The 18,949-nt window shown below is 47.2% G+C and overlaps 1 pseudogene; it reads right to left on the bottom strand.

Moving 5' to 3' along the window:
• The window catches only part of LOC117545274, a 19,599-nt pseudogene extending 5,127 nt beyond the window's left edge, over positions 1-14,472 (bottom strand).
• Between the last annotated feature and the right edge of the window lie 4,477 nt (positions 14,473-18,949).

Here is an 18,949-nt window from a genome sequence, read left to right on the forward strand (position 1 = left end):
CATAGTCAATACCGTAACTACGGCTCTATGCTGTGTAAGTACTGGCCATAGTTACGACTGTAACTACGGCTCTATGCTGTGTAAGTACTGGCCATAGTTACTACTGTAACTACGGTTTTAAGCCGTGTAAGTACTGGCCATAGTTACGACTGTAACTACGGTTCTAAGCCGTGTAAGTACTGGCCATAGTTACGACTGTAACTACGGTTCTAAGCCGTAAGTACTGGTCATGGTTACTACTGTAACTACGGTTCCAAGCCGTGTAAGTACTGGCCATAGTTACGACTGTAACTACGGTTCTAAGCCGTGTAAGTACTGGCCATAGTTACTACTGTAACTACGGTTATATGCTGTGTGAGCACTGGCCATGGTTACTGCTGTAACTACGGCTCTGTGCTGTTCTCTTCTTTCGAAGCTAGTTATCTGGTCTTAAACATGTGTGTTATTTGACTTGATCTCGCTTGATCGTTAGCAGCAGCTGCTCGGCTAACGTCTTGCGTGTACTGTTAAGCTTCTTTATTTTACCCAGCTAGGTGAAGGCAGTGCTCCCGCTCCCGCTCCCTCTACCGGTAATGCGGATGTAGCTACATCCCCTTTTCTGTTCGGTGAGTAGTAGCACCGCTCTACTCTTCCCGTTCAGCAGGTAGCTGGTGAAGGCTGTGTTCCCGCACCCGCTCCCGGTTACGCTGCATCTGGCAGTCGTCTCTAACTCAACCAGTGAAGGCAGTTCTCGCCCCCGCTCCTGGTAGACGCTGAACTGCCGTGTTTATTAATCCAGCCAGGTGAAGGCAGTGCTCTCGCTCCCGCTCCCTCTGCCGGTAACGTGGGTGTAATCAGAGATGGGGTCGTTACAAAAAAAAAGTAATATATTACATATTACTTTTTAAAAAAGTAATATATTACACTACTTCGTTACTCTCTACATAAAGTAACTCGTTACTTTACTCGTTACTTTACTTGTTACTTTACTCGTTACTTTACTCGCAGGGCCGGCCCGCCCCTACAGGCAGATCACGCAGACTGCGGCGCACCTACAGTGTAAGCGTGCCACAGTTTTGCCTCTGCGAGACTCCACTTGCCCCCCCAATTACTGTTGCATTAAGGAAGACATAACACAAGTCTTTCTTTTTATATGCTCTAAAATAGGCTACCAGCCACACAACAAGCTAACAGTCTGTGAAACGTCAAGACACTAATGAATGAAACCAGTTCAAGACGCATTATTCTTATCATTCTTTATGAGCGCAGTAACGGTAAGGTATCTAATTACTTATGTATTTAGTATTCCATAACTTAGTAACAGAGATGGTCAAACTAAAGTGGTAGAGACAGAATTCCTACAATGAAGCGGGACATTGAACTGTTCACCCGTGAGAGGGCGATCAACAAAAGAGAGCGAGCGGCGCGTTGAGGGAGTTCACAGATGAGAAGACTCAGCCATGTTTATGCAGCACTGCACGTGGAGATGTGGTCTCGCAAGTCGCACAGATTACATAGGCCTACATGTAAACCTGCGGCGGAAACCCCTCTTGTCTGTCAGTGAGTGTGATTATTTTATAAAAGTAACGAAGTAACGCGTGTCGGGGCAATGTTAGTAACTGTAGTGTGATTACTGAATTATAAGTAACGCGTTACACTACTCCGTTACCGACAAAAGTAATATTATTACAGTAACGCGTTATACCCGACTCTGGGTGTAATTACATCCCTCTTTCTGTTCGGCGAGTAGCAGCAACGCTCTACTCTTTCCATTAAGCAGGTAGCTGGTGAAGGCTGTGTACCCGCTCCCGGCTACGCTGCATCTGGCTACCTACAGAATGGCTCATTCATGTAGCGCGAGGACGAGGACGGCCACGACCGCTGCCCCTCCTGCCTCGGCCGCTTCTGGCGGTCAGTGGGGACGAAATGTGAGCATCTGAGGGAGGTTCTCACGGTAAACGCCTGCATGAGCTGTAGCTGCATGCCTCGGGCGCTGAGAGTGGCTAGAATCACTGAGGTGGAACGTCTGGCAGCAGCCAACAGACACCTCTCCTTGTCACATCCTCCTCCAGATCAATTCGGCCGTTCCCGGCGACTTGAGAGAGCGATGGCTATGTGTGCTCCCCCCAATAGGACTAGAAACAGGCTGTCCTCTAAAGTGGATCGGCTAGCTGCCGATAGGGGCATGATGAAGTCGCCTCTTGGCCCTTCAGCCTGGGCCCAGTGTAGGGGCTGCTAGCGGGGCTGCTAGCGGGGCTGCTAGCGGGGCTGCTAGCGGGGCTGCTAGCGGGGCTGCTAGTGGGGCTGCTAGCGGGCCTGTCCCCCCCCCCTTCGGTTGACGCCCCTCCTTCGGTTGGCGCACCTCCTTCGGTTGGCGCACCTCCTTCGGTTGGCGCACCTCCTTCGGTTGGCACACCCCCTTCGGCTGACGCACCTCCTTCGGTTGACGCACCTCTGTATGAGGACGCCTTGTCGCTGGTACAGACTCGTCGCCAGGTTTCGCTGGCCCAGTCACCACTAACGGAGGCATGTAGGAGAGTCCTCCGTAGCGTACCAGTCGAGCCAGGGGAGCTGTTTAGGTCAGCTGCCCTGGAGGCACTGGAGCGTGCCGCCCAAGCTAGGCAGACCAGGCAGCAGCTCTCGGGTCTTCGCAGACCTGTGCCCACTCCCAGCAGGCCCAGGGGCCGCTCTAGCAGCCGCACTCAGCCGCCGGATTACAGGGGTGGTCTGCAGAGGTCTTAGTGGCGCGACCCAATGGCTTTCTTGCCCCAGGTCGCCCGCCTTCCAGGGGGCCTCGTGCCCCAGAGCCTTACCGGCGCCCCCCAAGAGGCTCCAGGGGCCGGGGGGCTGGGCCCTGAAATCCCGGGGGCGGTCGTCGGCTGCTTTCCCAGCAGCAGCTCAGTTACTGGGCGGTCTGTACTTCCGTCCCTTGGGTGGTTTTCACCTTAACCCAGGGGTACGGACCGCAGCTCCGGCCCCTAGCCTTCGGCTGGGTCTAATTGACAGTCGTCAGCGATCCGGCAGGGGCCCTAGGTCTGGCCCAAGAGTTGTCCGTCCTTCTGTCCAAGGACACAATCAAGCCAGTAAGACCCTCTGCTTAGCCCAGGGGGTTCTACTCTGCGTACTTTCTCGTGAGCAAGAAAGTCGGCGGATTTCGCCCGATCTTGGACCTCAGAGGAATCAACAGATTCCCGAAGGTGCTGCCATTCTATATGCTGACCACTGCATATGCACAGGTGGAGTGGTTCTCAACCGTGGACTTGAGGGATGCCTACTTCCACGTGGGCCGGGCAAGATGGTGCCTTATATTCAGTTCCTCCGGCCCTTGGGCAGACTGGCAGCTGCCTCGGCCGCTGGGCCCTAAGGCCCGCTGTCGTTGCGCCCCATGCAGATGTGGCTGAACAGCCTTCACTTGGACGCCAAGTGGCACAGGCACAGGGAAGTCAGGGTGTCGCAGCATTGCCTCCACTCTCTGTCACGCTGGAGGGGCAGGGCCTATCTCCTAGTGGGCGTGCCCATGAGCGCCATCCCATCCCGCCAGGAGACCATCACCATAGGTGCAGGTCTCTCAGGGTGGGGTGCAGTGCGGCAGGGCAGGACCGTTCAGGGTCAGCGGTCTGCCCAGGAGAGTGCGCGCCAGGTCAACGTGCTAGAGCTTCGGGCTGTGCAGCTTGCACTCACGCACTTTCTACCCCAACTGGGGGGCAAGAATGTGCGTGTTACTTGGGGACAGCATGTACGTTGTTGCTTAGACAACAGTCCCTTCTAGATAGTGGACGTTCTCACTCCACTCTGAATTTATGTGGCTGCGATTTCTGCCCGACATGTTCGGGTCGACGGCGCCACGGCGGGGTGCCACAGGTCGGTGTCCCTCTTTATGAGTGGGGCTTTACGGCAGCGTCCCCCTAGCACCCCGAGCGCTCCGGCTTGGGACCTGCCCCTGCTGCCGGATGCCCTATCATCTCCTCCCTTCGAGCCCCTGGCCCAGGGGGGGCTTAGGTGGCTGCCCATGAAGGCAGCATTTCTGCTTGCCATATCCTCAGGGAAGCGAGTCGGGGAGTGGCATGTCCTCTCCATAAACAGTACATGCCCGAGGTGGGACTCTCAGGCGTTGCCCTTTGGGCAAATGTGGCATTCCGGCCCGGGGTCCTTCCACAAACCCACTTCAATCAGCCTGCCCAGCTGGCACGCTTTGACATTCAGGAGTACGGCACGTCGAAGTTGCTGTGCCCTGGGGGTGCCCAAAGGGCGTATATCAAGGTTACTGCCTGTATACGGCAGTAGGAGCAACTCTTGATTTTGCCCTGGCAGCACTAAAGGAGGTTATGCCCTCTAACCAGTGGCTGCCCCACTGGGTTGTCGATACCATCTCACAGGCTTACGGGGCCAGTGGCCGCCCCCTGCCATCAGGCTGAGATGCCACTCTACAAGGAGCATCTCAACATCTTGGGATGCCCTGAGGGTGGTGCCCCTGGAGACCATCTGCGCCGCGGCGTCGTGGGCGTCTTCTGGCACATTCTCCAGTTGTCATCAGGTCAATGTCGCCACTCCCCATTCTTTGGGCGTGGTCCTTTTGCCGAGCTCCGCTGTTTCCAGTGGTGAGCAAGGGCTTGGATTCTTCATGACATTGTTGGTATAAGTCATCCAGTGCTTAAAGCACCGCCTCTGGCGGTCAGTAGGGACGAAATAGAACGATAGTTACGGCTGTAACTACGGTTCTATGAGTCCCGGATGACCGCCAGAGTTCCCTGTCACTCAGAATTCTTGTGTGCTCGTGAGAAGATTATTGGAACAGATCCTCTGACGACACCGGCTGATATAGCCGGTGTCACGTGGGTCACAGGTGACTTTGTTGTTATTGGTACTCGAGCTGCGCATGCGCGCGATGGACATATCCAGTGCTTAAAGCACCGCCTCTGGCGGTCATCCGGGACTCATAGAACCGTAGTTACAGCCGTAACTATCGCTTTATTGAGTAGGTGTAACTGTATTAAGGGTTAAACTCATAACTTTATAACTTAGGTTTTAATGTAATTGTAAAACCATTGGGCCACTGAAAAGACACAATAGCAACTCAGGAGGGAGCCAGTCTAGATTTCCTTTTGAGAACTCAGCAATCAGGTGTCCATTTTTAGGTAGCACTTTCCTGGACAATAGAGTCCTGCTGGAGTCACGAGGGAGGCAAAGAGGAGGCAAATCCTACTTTGATTGAGCTAAGTATCGCTGGTGTTTTATTTTATTTGGTTGTTTAGCCCCTCAGGCTATAATCATGTGTATTTTCTCCATTCCTGTTCATGTGTCTTCTCGCAATTATCACTGGCCCCGTGTATCTCCTAATCGATATAACCGGCCTGCTCTCGTCTATCCCACATGCTCCACTGAGATCCAACATCTAGTTTCAGGTGGCCTGTGGAACTGCCAGTCAGCTGTTCCTAAGGCTGACTTCATCTCTGGCTACGCCTCCCTGCAGTCTCTGGATTTCCTTGCTCTCACTGAGACCTGGATTACTCCATCCAACACATCCACCCCAGCAGCTCTCTCCACTGCATATTCCTTCTCCCATACACCCAGACCCACTGGCAGAGGAGGTGGCACTGGTCTCCTGCTCTCTCCCAAATGGAGCTTTTCCCTCTTCAAGCTACCTAACTTCACTCCTTCCACCTTTGAGTTCCATGCCGTCACAGTAACCCATCCTATACAGTTAACCATTGTTGTTCTCTACCGTCCACCAGGCGCCTTGGGGGACTTCTTGGAGGAATTAGATCATCTCCTCTCACTCATCCCTGAAACTGGCCCTCCCGCTGTACTTCTCGGAGACTTCAACCTCCAGACGGGGAAGATAGACGAACTAACATCTCTGTTAACCGCCTTTGCTTTCTCACTCTCTCCGTCCCCACCGACTCATAAAGCTGGCAATGTCCTTGATCTCATATTCTCAAGGAACTGCGCTACTTCTAACCTCTCTGTAAACCCGCTCCACACATCCGATCACTTCTTCATTTCATTCTCTCTACCCCTTTCCAAACATAACAAACTAATCTCTTCCCATCCTGCACTTGTCCGCCGTAACCTTCGCTCCCTCTCCCCCTCTACCTTTGCCTCGTCGGTGCTCTCAGCCCTCCCTTCCTCTGACTCGTTCCAACTCCTGCCTCCAAACTCTGCTGCAGAAACTCTCCTCTCTACTCTCTCATCCACTCTGGACTCGCTCTGTCCTCTCACATCTCGGCAGGCTCGTCAGTCCCCTCCTGCTCCCTGGCTAAATGATGCACTGCGTGCTAATAGAACCGTCCTTAGGGCAGCAGAGCGGAAACGGTGGAAATCCAAACACCGTGACGACCTCCTAACCTATCAGGCTCTCCTCTTTCTCTGCTTCGATCTCTCAGGCAAAAAGCACTTTCTTTCAAGATAAGATCCAATCTTCCTATTCCAATCCTAAAAAACTATTCTCCATCTTCTCCACCCTCTTGGACCCCCCCAAAGTCCCTTCCCCCTCCTCCCTCCTGGACCCCCCCAAAGCCCCTTCCCCCTCCACCCTCCTGGACCTCCCCAAAGCCCCTTCCCCCCTCCTCCCTCCTGGACCTCCCCAAAAGCCCCTTCCCCCTCCTCCCTCCTGGACCTCCCCAAAGCCCCTTCCCCCTCCTCCCTCTTGGACCCTCCAAAAGCTCCTCCCCCCTCCTCACTTTTGTCAAGCGACTTTGTTACCCACTTTGAAAAAAAGGTTGATGATATTCGCTCTTCTTTTTCTGACTCACCTTTACTCACCGCTGGGTCACCAGACCCTCCTTCCACCAACACACTAACCTCCTTTTCCCCTCTCTCTCCAAGTGAGGTTCTTACCCTCATTACCTCTGCCCGCCCTACCACCTGTCCTCTGGACCCTATCCCTTCAAACCTCCTTCAGACTATCGCTCCTGATATTCTACCGTTTCTCACCCATTTCATCAACACTTCTCTAACTTCTGGTCACTTTCCAAACAGTCTCAAGGAGGCAAGAGTAAACCCTCTCCTAAAGAAACCCACTCTCAACCCGTCTGATGTTATAAACTACAGGCCTGTCTCTCTCCTCCCGTTCCTGTCTAAATCACTTGAACGCGCTGTCTTTAAACAACTCTCCTGTTATCTCCATCAGAACAACCTTCTGGATCCGCACCAGTCTGGTTTCAAGGCAGGTCACTCCACAGAAACTGCCCTCCTTGCTGTCACGGAGGAACTGCACACTGCCAAAACTGCATCCCTCTCCTCTGTCATCATCCTGTTGGACCTGTCTGCTGCATTCGACACGGTGAACCATCAGATCCTCCTTCGCACTCTCCAAGCACTTGGAGTTTCAGGCTCTGCACTTTCCCTCCTCACCTCATACCTGAAAGACCGTACCTACAGGGTGACTTGGAGAGGGTCTGAGTCCGACCCTTGTCAATTAATTACAGGGGTCCCTCAGGGCTCTGTTCTTGGTCCCCTCCTCTTCTCCCTGTACACAAACTCACTCGGATCTGTCATTAGCCCGCATGGTTTTTCTTACCACTGCTACGCTGACGACACCCAATTAATTCTGTCCTTTCCCCGCTCAGAGACCCAGGTCGTCGCACGCATCTCTGCTTGTCTAGCTGACATCTCTCAGTGGATGTCTGCTCATCACCTCAAGCTCAACCTTGACAAGACTGAGCTGCTCTTCCTCCCGGGAAAAGATTGTCCCACTCTTGACCTAACAATCAACATCGGCACCTCAGTTGTTTCCCCGACTCAGACTGCAAGGAATCTGGGTGTGACCCTAGATAACAACCTGTCCTTCACTGCAAACATCGCTGCTACAACCCGTTGCTGCAGATACACGCTTTACAACATCAGGAGGATACGTCCCCAGCTGACTCAGAAAGCGACTCAGGTTCTGGTCCAGGCTCTCGTCATCTCACGCCTAGACTACTGCAACTCCCTCCTGGCTGGTCTACCTGCATGTGCCATCCGACCTCTGCAGCTCATCCAGAATGCAGCGGCTCGTCTGGTCTTCAACCTTCCTAAATGTTCCCACACCACTCCGCTCCTCCGCTCCCTTCACTGGCTTCCGGTAACAGCTAGAATCCACTTCAAGACACTGGTACTTGCGTACCATGCTGCGAATGGATCTGGCCCTTCCTACATCCAGGACATGGTTAAACCGTACACCCCAGCACGTGCACTACGCTCTGCATCAGCCAAACGACTCGCTGCACCCTCGCTGCGAAGGGGACCCAAGTTCCCATCAGCAAAAACACGTGGGTTTGCTATCCTGGCTCCAAGATGGTGGAATGAGCTCCCCATTGACATCAGGACAGCAGAAAGCTTACACACCTTCCGGCGCAGACTGAAAACTCATCTCTTTCGACTCCACTTCCAGCGATAGAACTATTAACAAAGCACTTATATATTAATAAAGGGCTGGCTTATCTAAAGCCAGTTGAGTAGCACTTGAAATGTTTTTGCTCTATGAAACCTGATGTACTTATATGATTCTGTTTTCTTTGAGTTTGTATTTTGTTGGTCGAACGCACTTATTGTAAGTCGCTTTGGATAAAAGCGTCAGCTAAATGTAATGTAATGTTCAGAGATCTATAACATATTGATCTATAACATATTGATCTATAACACATTGATCTATAACACATTGATCCAATTAATCTATAACACATTAATCTATAACACATTGATCTATAACACATTGATCCAATTAATCTATAACACATTAATCTATAACACATTGATCTATAACACATTGATCTATAACATATTGATCTATAACATATTAATCTATAACATATTAATCTATAACATATTGATCTATAACACATTAATCTATAACACATTGATCTATAACACATTGATCTATAACATATTAATCTATAACATATTAATCTATAACATATTGATCTATAACATATTGATCTATAACACATTGATCTATAACACATTGATCTATAACACATTAATCTATAACATATTAATCTATAACATATTAATCTATAACATATTGATCTATAACATATTAATCTATAACATATTAATCTATAACATATTAATCTATAACATATTAATCTATAACACATTGATCTATAACATATTAATCTATAACATATTAATCTATAACATATTAATCTATAACATATTAATCTATAACATATTAATCTATAACATATTAATCTATAACACATTGATCTATAACACATTAATCTATAACATATTAATCTATAACATATTAATCTATAACACATTGATCTATAACATATTAATCTATAACATATTAATCTATAACATATTGATCTATAACATATTGATCTATAACATATTAATCTATAACATATTAATCTATAACATATTGATCTATAACACATTGATCTATAACACATTGATCTATAACACATTAATCTATAACACATTGATCTATAACACATTGATCTATAACACATTAATCTATAACATATTGATCTATAACACATTGATCTATAACACATTAATCTATAACACATTGATCTATAACACATTAATCTATAACACATTGATCTATAACACATTGATCTATAACACATTAATCTATAACACATTAATCTATAACACATTGATCTATAACACATTAATCTATAACACATTAATCTATAACACATTGATCTATAACACATTGATCTATAACATATTGATCTATAACACATTGATCTATAACACATTAATCTATAACATATTGATCTATAACACATTAATCTATAACACATTGATCTATAACACATTGATCTATAACACATTAATCTATAACACATTGATCTATAACACATTGATCTATAACACATTGATCTATAACACATTAATCTATAACACATTAATCTATAACACATTGATCTATAACACATTGATCTATAACACATTGATCTATAACACATTGATCTATAACACATTGATCTATAACACATTGATCTATAACACATTAATCTATAACACATTGATCTATAACACATTAATCTATAACACATTGATCTATAACACATTGATCTATAACACATTGATCTATAACACATTGATCTATAACACATTGATCTATAACACATTAATCTATAACACATTGATCTATAACACATTGATCTATAACACATTGATCTATAACACATTGATCTATAACACATTGATCTATAACACATTGATCTATAACACATTGATCTATAACACATTGATCTATAACACATTGATCTATAACACATTGATCTATAACACATTAATCTATAACACATTGATCTATAACACATTAATCTATAACACATTGATCTATAACACATTGATCTATAACACATTGATCTATAACACATTGATCTATAACACATTGATCTATAACACATTAATCTATAACACATTGATCTATAACACATTAATCTATAACACATTGATCTATAACACATTAATCTATAACACATTGATCTATAACACATTAATCTATAACACATTGATCTATAACACATTAATCTATAACACATTGATCTATAACACATTAATCTATAACACATTGATCTATAACACATTAATCTATAACACATTGATCTATAACACATTAATCTATAACACATTGATCTATAACATATTGATCTATAACACATTAATCTATAACACATTGATCTATAACACATTGATCTATAACACATTAATCTATAACACATTGATCTATAACACATTAATCTATAACACATTGATCTAAAGGTGAATCTGTGGCAGTTAGCAGGAATGCTGAGATTAAAATGGCTGCTCTGTGATGCAGTTGATAAAGTTTGGAGTTTGCAGAGTGTGTGTCGATGAATGGAAACAGGTGTGTGTTGTTTGTTTTCAGGAGAGTTCATGGAGAGGAGCCATCTCTGTCTCCAGCCCAAAAAACTCTTTTATCCCCCCCCCCGCTAACGAGGCCAATTAACCAATCCCAGCTCTGCACACAAAAACAAACTGTTTGCTATTCAGATTGAGAGGCTGGCTGACCCCGAGTGTGTGTGTGTGTGTGTGTGTGTGTGTGTGTGTGTGTGTGTGTGTGTGTGTGTGTGTGTGTGTGTGTGTGTGTGTGTGTGTGTGTGTGTGTGTGTGTGTGTGTGTGGATATAGTTTACCTCTCATCCATCTGAAGCATGATGGGTAAAGTAATTTCCCGGTAAAAAACATAATTACCATAATGTACAAATAAGCTGAGCAATTATTTCATTACGACCGTGCTCTCTGTTCAGCCTGCATTATGTGTGTGTGTGTGTGTGTGTGTGTGTGTGTGTGTGTGTGTGTGTGTGTGTGTGTGTGTGTGTGTAATTGGGTAAATATAAACAACGCTATTGCCAATTTTTCTAGTGTGTGTGTGTGTGTGTGTGTGTGTGTGTGTGTGTGTGTGTGTGTGTGTGTGTGTGTGTGTGTGTGTGTGTGTGTGTGTGTGTGTGTGAGGGCCTCTCGACAGGAAGTGCATTAAACCGCTGCCGGCCAATTAAAGAGCTGTTTATACCGTTCCCGTGGTTACGAGGGGGCGAGCAGGTGAAGAGGAAGGAGAGAGAGACTGGAGTGGTTAATTAGGGGGGGGGGGGGGGCAGAAAGGAAATAACTAAAAGTAAGAAAAGAGCAAAAAAAGGAATTCATATACATTTAAATATAAATTTAAATATAAATATTAATTTAAATATACATTTAAATTTAAATAAATTAAACTGGAAAATAAAATAAATTAAGATAAAAGCTCAACAAAGAGAAAGTGAATTGAAATTCCCCACTGGAGGAATAATTAAATTAAATTACTAAAAGTTAAATAAAAATTAGAAAGTAAAAATTACATTTCAAATAAAAGTCCTCACCTGCCCCCCCCGATAACAATTACAATTGAATGTATTAATAAAAAACAAAGAAACATTAAATTAAAGGGTCCTCACCTGCCCCCCCCCGTTGACCTTGTTGGTGAGCTTGACCTTGTTGAAGGTTACGGCGCCCTTCATCCAATGTGCCCCGAAGTTGGGTGAGTCGGGGTGAACGTAGACCCCCCCCTGGCCGCGCCCCTCCGCCCGCCCCCCCGACACCCACTCCCCGTTCACGAACTTCCAACGACAGCCGTCCACCGGGACGAAGTCCAGAAGAACAGAGTACATGGAGCGGGGGTCCAGACCTGAGACGCTGACCCTGAGCACCGGGAACATCCGCCTGGAAACAGAGAGGAGACATTTCATATATTATATAAATAACTGTTTATAACAAACCTGGCTGAAAACTTTTATCCATAACTTTTAAAAGGTCTTAATATTATTATTATCTTTGGTCTAAAACTGCAGCAGTGAATAAATAATATACGAAGCAGAACACATTTTGAAGTGGTTAATACACTGTGAATGTAAAACAGGCCGTGCACACACACACACACACACACACATGCACACACACACACACACACACACACACACACACACACTAATGAATAACCCTGTAATAGGGTCAGTGATCAGGAGTCAGCTCAAACACACCGAGCGATGTCAGAGTTCCTGTTTATCTACCAAATATCCAGAAAACTAAAAAGTGCATCAGTTACACAACCACACACACACACACAACCACACACACACACACAGAGATACACACACACACACACACACACACACGCACACACACACACACCGGGCATTACTGACCATCCAAACTCTGTTTCATATCCAGCTGTTTAAAAGAAAGACTTGTATATCCTGTTTTGAAATCCAGAACGGACTGAATGTTTCAAAGCTAACCCTGGGACTTACATTGACCCTGAGATGGACTAAAGACTCACTACTGTAACCCCAGGTAACAACCTTAACACTAACAAAGACCCTCAGACATATCAAGGACCCTCGGGAGGGCAAACCAAAGGACAACGACTCTCAGACTTACTACGAACCAGGAAAGACAACGACCATCAAGCCTACAACTTACAACGCCCCTCGGATGGAAAACAACCCTCAGACAGAGAATCACCCTCAACCTTAAAGAGACCATCAGGTGGACTAATGACTCTCTGACTTCCAAGGACCCTTGGAAAGACAACGACAAGTCCCTCAGGTGGACCATAACTTTTGGCGGACAAAGACTCTCAGGTAGACTAACGACCCTCAGACATACCTCGACCCTTGGACGGACAATGACCCTCGGACGGACAATGACCCTCGGGGGGCCAACGACCGCCGTAAAGACAACGACTCTCTGACTTAAAGTGACCCCAGGATGGACTACCTTCCTAGACCATAACACTCAGACGTACCCTTGCACCCCGGGTGGGCTAACGACTCTCAGACTTAAGGCCCTGACACATCGAGCCGATTTCGGCCATCGATAGATGTCTGGCCTTCGATGAGCGTCCTGTCGCCCTACTCAGATTGGTGTGTCCCGCACCGTCGTGTCTTTTCAGCCTTTTGCCGACACCTTCCGCTGTCGGCAAAAGAAATCACTCTGATTGGCTGTTCAGCTTAGCGAATCAGTGCATGAGAAGCGAAACGGAAGTGAAGAAGGCACACACAGACGGCGATTATTTTTCATTTTCCAGCACCGCACTATTCATGATTTAGATAAGTCGTTATGTGAAACCGTCTGTGATGGACGAGAGTGAAAATGGAACGCACGCTATTTGTTGTTTGTATATATCACGCAGTCTGTCTTCCGGTTGTTTCCTCTTTTGAATGACGAACACACACTACCGCCACCTGCTGGTAAGGAGAGTTATTGCCACTCACGCATGCGCAGTGCGTACGTGCTACTTGGCCGTCGGCTGAAGTCTATGCGGTGTGTTCCAGTGCGACTTTTTGGCCAACGAGACGTGAGGCGACACAACAGTCGGGTCCGTCGGGACGTGTTCTTTGGTGTCACTTTGGTGTGTCAGGGCCTTAACAAAGACCATCATGCAGACCAAAGACCCTCGCGTTCAACAACCCTCAAGTGGACTCAAGACCCTCATATGGACAATAACCCTTGGACAAACAATGACCCTTGGACGGACCCTTGGACATATCAATGACCCTTGGACGGACCCTTGGACATATCAATGACCCTTGGACAAACAATGACCCTTGGACGGACCCTTGGACATATCAATGACCCTTGGACGGACCCTTGGACATATCAATGACCCTTGGAAAGACATGGACCATCATGCAGAACAAAGACCCTCCGGTGGACTAACGCCCATCAGACATATCATCAACCCTTGGACAGACAATAACCCCCAGGTGTCCTAACGCCCTGTACCCTGGTCCCGGAGTTACCGTCCGTTCTTGGTGACGATCATCTCGTTGGTGAGGGTCTTGAACTTCCTCCACAGCTCGGCGTCCTCCAGCGTGACCTTCAGCTCTCGCTCCGTGGGGTCGCCCTTCTCCCGCCCGGCCGTCAGCTCGCTCTCCACGGCGCTCAGGAGGCGGGACATGCATCGCTCCGAGGCCTCGGGACCGCCATCCAGCTGGGGGGGGCTGCGACCTCCTGGAGATGCCCCGTCCTCCTGCAGACCCTCCACCTTCATCTGCACACACACACACACACACACACTGTAACACACTACAGTAACACCTTCATCTGCACACACACACACACACACAGTAACACACTACAGTAACACCTTCATCTGCACACACCATCATCATCGGCGGTCACTCGTAATCGAGTAATCTTCTTGGTCCTCGCTTGTCTTGTGCAGCATGGCAGAGGGCATCATTAGTGCAACACCCTCACGGACAAGGTTTCTCCAGGTCGCCTGTCTGCTGCCATGTCTTCCCAAGCTTTGTGGCACTTCTTTAGGTTTGTTTAATGTTATCTCTGTACCTCTTCTTCTGGCCTCCAGGGGCCCGTTGCCCTTTAGCAGGCTGGGAATAAAGGACTTGTTTTGGGAGGCGAGAGTCAGGCATGCGGATAACATGGCCAGTCCATCTGAGCTGGTTTTGGGCAATGGTGGCAGTGATGGTGGGAATGTCAGCCTCCTACAGGACGCTGGTGTCACTGCGCCGATCCTCCAGCTAATCCTGAGGGATCTCTGATGGTATGCCTCAAGTGCCTTTAAGTGCCTGCTGTATGTGGTCCAGGCCTCTGATCCACACAGAAGAGTGGGGAGCACCACAGCTTTATAGACCAAGATGCAATGCAATGTAATGTAATGTAATGTTGGTCTTTGCTTGGAGGTCACGGTTCTCAAAGACTCTCTTCCTTAGCCTTGAGAAAGCCCCACTGGCACAGCTGAGGCGATGGTGTATTTCATCATCAATAACAGCTGTTGATGATAGGAGGCTGCCGAGGTATGGGAAGTGGTCCACATTTTCCAGTCTGATGTTGTCAATGGAGATGTTTGGGGGTAGGACAGGCGGTGGTTGGTGGAGGATTTGGGTCTTTTTTATGTTGATGGCTAGACCGAGCTGTTTGTATGCTTTCACAAAGGCTGATAGGATACCCTGTAGGTCCTCTTCCAAGAGGGCTACAAGGGCGTTGTCGTCCGCATACTGCAGCTCCATGATCGATATGGTGGTGGTTTGACCTTTAGCCCTGAAACGGTTGATGTGGAGGAGTTGGCCGTCAGTTCTGTACATGATGCTGACTCCCTGGGGCAGATGCTTGATGGTGAAATGTAGGATAGCAGCAACAAAGATGGAGAATAGTGTTGGAGCGATGACACATCCCTGTTTGACTCCTGTGTCGCCCCGGAAGGGTTCAGTTTCACACACACACACACACACACACACACACACACACACACACACACACACACACACACACACACACACACACACACACACACACACACACACACACACACACACACACACACACACACACACACACACACACACACACACACACACACACACACACACACACACCACACACACACACACACACACACACACACACACACACACACACACACACACACACACACACACACACACACACACACACACACACACACACACACACACACACACACACACACACACACACACACACACACACACACACACACACACACACACACACACACACACACCAATAGTGCAAGAAGTCTAGAAACAAGTCAATAGAATCTGATATGAAAAAGAACAGAATATGAAAATAAACAATGTACATTTAGACTAAATTAAATAGGGTTTATTGCAGTGAGAACTATTTATATAAATAAGTAGATTACATTACATTTCATCACATTTAGCTGAGGCTTTTATCCAGAGCGACTTACAATAAGTACGTTCGACCAGGAAGACACAACCTTGAAGAAAACAGAATCATAAAGTACATCAGGTTTCATAGAGCCAAACATTTCAAGTGCTGCTCAACTGGCTTTAGATAAGCCAGTCCTTTATTAGTATATAAGTGCTTTGTTAATAGTTCTATCGCTGGAAGTGGAGTCGAAAGAGATGAGTTTTCAGTCTGGAAGGTGTGTAAGCTTTCTGCTGTCCTGATGTCAATGGGGAGCTCATTCCACCATCCTGGAGCCAGGATAGCAAACCCACGTGTTTCTGCCGATGGGAACTTGGGTAGATGACAAACAGATGAAGATCATTCCTCCATCTGGGGGGCTTTAACCTTCTGAGGCGTGTGGTGCAGTGGATAGAGCCTTGGTGCTCGGATCAGGGGGTCACAGGTTCAAACCCCTCTGCAGTCAGCATGTCGTTGTGTCCCTGAGACCCTTCACCCCAAAGTGCTCCTGTGGGGATTGCCCACAGTGTTGAGTTTGTTAGTCGCTTTGGATAAAAGCGACTAACAAACTCAACACATGTGATGTAATAATGTAATAAAATCAACACGGGGCGTTCCTTAGACCCTCCAGTTACTTCTGATCAACACGGGGCGTTCCTTAGACCCTCCAGTTACTTCTGATCAACACGGGGCGTTCCTTAGACCCTCCAGTTACTTCTGATGGACACGGGGCGTTCCTTAGACCCTCCAGTTACTTCTGATGGATACGGGGCGTTCCTTAGACCCTCCTGTTACTTCTGATCGACACGGGCGTTCCTTAGACCCTCCAGTTACTTCTGATCGACACGGGGCGTTCCTTAGACCCTCCAGTTACTTCTGATCGACACGGGGAATTCCTTAGACCCTCCAGTTACTTCTGATCGATACGGGGCGTTCCTTAGACCCTCCTGTTACTTCTGATGGACACGGGGTGTTCCTTAGACCCTCCAGTTACTTCTGATCGATACGGGGCGTTCCTTAGACCCTCCTGTTACTTCTGATGGACACGGGGCGTTCCTTAGACCCTCCAGTTACTTCTGATCAACACGGGGCGTTCCTTAGACCCTCCAGTTACTTCTGATCGATACAGGGCGTTCCTTAGACCCTCCTGTTACTTCTGATGGACACGGGGCGTTCCTTAGACCCTCCAGTTACTTCTGATCGATACGGGGCGTTCCTTAGACCCTCCAGTTACTTCTGATGGACACGGGGCGTTCCTTAGACCCTCCAGTTACTTCTGATCAACACGGGGCGTTCCTTAGACCCTCCAGTTACTTCTGATCGATACGGGGCGTTCCTTAGACCCTCCAGTTACTTCTGATCAACACGGGGCGTTCCTTAGACCCTCCAGTTACTTCTGATGGACACGGGGCGTTCCTTAGACCCTCCAGTTACTTCTGATGGACACGGGGCGTTCCTTAGACCCTCCAGTTACTTCTGATGGACACGGGGCGTTCCTTAGACCCTCCAGTTACTTCTGATCAACACGGGGCGTTCCTTAGACCCTCCAGTTACTTCTGATCGATACGGGGCGTTCCTTAGACCCTCCAGTTACTTCTGATGGACACGGGGCGTTCCTTAGACCCTCCAGTTACTTCTGATCAACACGGGGCGTTCCTTAGACCCTCCAGTTACTTCTGATCGATACGGGGCGTTCCTTAGACCCTCCAGTTACTTCTGATCAACACGGGGCGTTCCTTAGACCCTCCAGTTACTTCTGATCGATACGGGGCGTTCCTTAGACCCTCCAGTTACTTCTGATCGATACGGGGCGTTCCTTAGACCCTCCAGTTACTTCTGATCGATACGGGGCGTTCCTTAGACCCTCCAGTTACTTCTGATCGATACGGGGCGTTCCTTAGACCCTCCAGTTACTTCTGATCAACACGGGGCGTTCCTTAGACCCTCCAGTTACTTCTGATCAACACGGGGCGTTCCTTAGACCCTCCAGTTACTTCTGATCGATACGGGGCGTTCCTTAGACCCTCCTGTTACTTCTGATCGACACGGGGCGTTCCTTAGACCCTCCAGTTACTTCTGATCGACACGGGGCATTCCTTAGACCCTCCAGTTACTTCTGATCGATACGGGGCATTCCTTAGACCCTCTGAGTCTTGGGACAGTTTTTGATGTTTTAGGGTTTTTACTGACCTCTTGCTAAACGCTTCATTCTGATGTTTGGGGTCAGCTTTCAGCTCCAGGAACATAACGGGGCTTTGAGCACACTTTAGACAGCTAGATGAATATCTTTAGATCTTGGGATGGTTTTAGTTCTTGAGGCCTCCTCGTTGTTCTGACTGTGGTCAGACACTCAGGTGTTCTTTATTCAGTGTGATCGTCCTTTGTTTTGTTTCCTGAGCGTCTCACATCGCCCCGTGTCGCTCAGACGATGTGAGACGCTCAGGAAACACGGGGTATTAAAGCGAGGCTTTTGGGCTTCAATTAGGAAATGATTTGAGTTTGAATCTCGGGACCGTTTGAAAAGAAATTTGAATTCAACCCAAAAACACCAGGTCTCCACATTATTGGTTATTTCTTGTATTGCATTAAAAATGTGTTTATAAAGAAAAACAGTTAAATAATATATATATATATATATTATATTATATATATATATATATATATTATATATATATATTATCAGTAATAATTTATTTACAATGTTTTCATTCATTTCTTTGTTTCTTTAGGAATTATAAATAAAAACCCTACATTTATATTTAGAGTCATTTCAAAGAGTAGATTTCAGTTCATTAAGAAAGAAAGAATATAATTAT

This window comes from Gymnodraco acuticeps, unplaced genomic scaffold, assembly GCF_902827175.1.
Source record: "Gymnodraco acuticeps unplaced genomic scaffold, fGymAcu1.1, whole genome shotgun sequence".
Classification (NCBI taxonomy): domain Eukaryota; kingdom Metazoa; phylum Chordata; class Actinopteri; order Perciformes; family Bathydraconidae; genus Gymnodraco; species Gymnodraco acuticeps.